This window comes from Poeciliopsis prolifica, unplaced genomic scaffold (genome assembly GCF_027474105.1).
Source record: "Poeciliopsis prolifica strain line A6 unplaced genomic scaffold, Auburn_PproV2 SCAFFOLD022, whole genome shotgun sequence".
Lineage (NCBI taxonomy): Eukaryota > Metazoa > Chordata > Actinopteri > Cyprinodontiformes > Poeciliidae > Poeciliopsis > Poeciliopsis prolifica.
In genome coordinates this window covers 5,800,882-5,804,151 of record NW_026562397.1, presented here as the reverse complement: position 1 = coordinate 5,804,151, position 3,270 = coordinate 5,800,882, and positions in this window count along the sequence as shown.

The following is a 3,270-nucleotide window of genomic DNA, read 5'->3' as shown; positions in this document are numbered from 1 at the left end:
GAAGTGGGCCGGGTCCAGGTCAGTAAATGAAAACGTAAAAAGCTATATTTTGGCACAAAAAAAAAAATTGGATATTAACTTTTTTTTTTTTTGCTTCTACAAATTATCAGGCTATTTTGAGCGATTACAGTGGTTGTAGACTGTTAGTTTTTTTCAGATGATTTTTTTTTGCTTACGGAACAACAGCAGGAAACTTGAAATACCTCAACGTTCAGAATGAAATCAGAAAAGAAAAAAAATCCAAAATACCAGTTAATGAAATGAAAAACAAAAAAACACTATCCTCCTCTCATTGACCTGAACTTTAATTCCATTAATGAAAAAGCAAGGCAGCTACAGCAGCAGATGTTTTAAAAGCATCTGGGTAAAGGTCATTGTCACATGAAGCAAAAGCGAAATTGAGGTCACGAAAATCAGTATTCCAGATCTTTTCTTTGAAAATACCTATAGTGATTTGTACAAATAAGTATAAAAAGATAATGACCTAACCAATCCAAAGACTCCGAGGAGCTATACGGTCGTATCATAGCCTTCAGCACAGATAACATCACATTCGACAAAAGACACGCTTACAATACACTGAGATACTAAACCAGCATGACCTTTACAACCCTTGAACATTTCCACTTTTCATCATATTACAAAACACAACTTGTAATATATTTCATCGGGATTTTCTACAACAGACCAAGAGAAAGCAATGCATAATGCAGGCCAACCTTAAAGACACAAGCAGAGCTAAAATGGCCTTTTAGATCAAAGCATATCCATGTGTTAAAATGGCCCAGTCAAAGTACAGGCCCATATAAGAATTTGTACCTAAACCTCTTGGACAATCTCCATTCAAACTGTCAGATCTTAAGCTTTTTTTCAAAGTTGAATGAGCAAAAATGCCAAAGCTAATGAAAATGTGAAATACTCTGGCTGTAAATGCAGGTTATTGATGCAGGGGAGTTGAATACGAATTCACGCAATGCCTGTCTGATTTTATTTGCTCCAGAAAATAATAATAAAAAACCTGTATAGACATTCTGTACTGTTTAATGGATTCTTACAAGCAATTTGCAATAAAGTAGTTGAATAACCAAAATTGTGACTCTGTGTGTACGTCATGTGGCAGCGACATTATCCAACTTTCACATTGTACTACCATTTGCAGCAGAGGAGGAAGAAGGGTCTGTACTAGCAAAGAACATTGTGAACTTTACATATAAATGTGCTTTTTTTTTAATATGCAAAATTCAAAATGCTGTCTTTGAAAGAAAGACCAAAAAATATACATATAATTTTACTAAATAACTTACTAAAGGTAACTGTAAACCTGAAGAAAACATGGTTTCCATAGGTTTTAGTGAAAAAAATGATATTTTTGTTTCCAGAACCGTTAGCCCTGATGCACCAGCATCCAGAATCAGTCACACAAATTGTTGACCTAAGTGTAAAAATCGCCGCCATCACAGAGATGCAACAAGCCAAAGAAGAGACGGTTACTGAAGGCGGGAGAGATTTCTTAAAGCGGCCTTTATTTTTCCGTGAGGCTTGTCATCCTGAGTCATGACGAGCCTCAGGATGGGTTGTCGGTGAAGGAGAGCCGTTTGTTCACTGAATCAAAAGGTCTCTGGCTTCCAACAACAAATGATACCAGCCTCCTGAATGAGTGTATTGATCCTGCTTGCTTCCCTGGCACTGGAGTTGCACAGCAATAGATGCCACCTGCGACCTCAGAGTGCTGGGCTTCCCTCTCAGTGCTGTTCATTTAGCTTGCTTAAAGACGAATGTTACCCCCAATGCCGCCGCACTCAAATGCAGAAACAACTCATGAAGTAGTTGGTACGTACACCGCAGACGTATTCATTCCCTTTTCACATTTTGTCACGTTGAAAACACAAACTTCAAAGTATTTTGTTGGAATTTTATGACTGTAGTGCAAATGTGAAAAAGAAGAAGAAGACGAAGTGTTTGTCCTAAGAAGAAAATAATTTGCTAATCAACTAAAAGGTTTGATTTTGGTAACATCCAACCAGAGTAATCCCTTCTACATATTGGATGTATTCCTCACATGGCTTATGGTAAACTCTAAGGAAAATTTGTGTGGTTTAGTATTATTATTATTTTTTTCTTATCTTGCCTCTCTTCTATAGAGGCTAAAATATTTAGTTCTACTGAATATTCTACTGAAGCATGCTGTAAGTGCCTGGGGGAAAATAAAGTCCATCAGTTGCAACCCAAGCGAGTTTTCTATGTTTCATTTTTCTTGTTCATTTTTATAAATTTTATTTGACGGCTTTTAATGACGCAGAACAAACCAAGTCTATATTGGTGTTGAGTTTTTAAGAACTCTGGACAGCATTTGATTCAACATCTCAAACAGTCTCTGCAGACTCGTAAACCTGAACAGGATCAATTTCACAGAGCGTAGACTCTTTAAAACACGGAGAGATCGGCAAAAACATCATTCTTACTTCTTCAAAACACAAAAACTGAGAAGTGAAGCTGTCTAGGCATTTAGAACACATTGGAAAACTGAAAGTTATAGAGAAACCGCTAAATTAAAACACCATGCAAAGTTGTTGAAAAGATAGTTTTATGATGTGATCTTTTTATGGGTGTGTGCAACAGAGCAATAAATTGGCAGGTGTTTCAAGGGGTGCAGAATAAAGCTTGCCAACATCATCATTCAAAAACCCTGACTAATTAATACTAGTCCTATTGACAGATCCTTCCTGCCTAGACTACAGGTCTCGTTCCATTTTTAGATGATGAACTGAAATTAAAAATATCTTTAATGAGCAAGACTGTGTACAGAACAAGGAATTTGACCTTAGTTTCACATGCTTACAATGTACAGACATTGAATATATTTATATACATCACAAGGGAAAAATATAAAGCACACAGTGAGAGGTTATGTGCATCAGAGACACATCTTGGGAGAAGAAACTGTAGTTAGATGGATCAGATTTTATTGACGGGAATCGAAATAAAAGAGGTGGTGAATAAAAATGGATACCACATTTATTTGGTTTTATTTGGCCACATTTTGGAAACCGTTTAACCCCTTTGTGTTTGTGTTTAACGTCAAATCCATGTAAAATGCACTTCAGTTTATTCAGACTGAACCAGACCTTTCACTTAGGCCCGTTGTGTTGGTTCCCATTGAGCTCCATCCATTACTCAGATGGAGCTTCATCCATCTAGGCCTGACAGACCGACAGGTTGGTTATTTCCCCCCCCACACCACACACACACACATAGCTGATCTGCGCACAG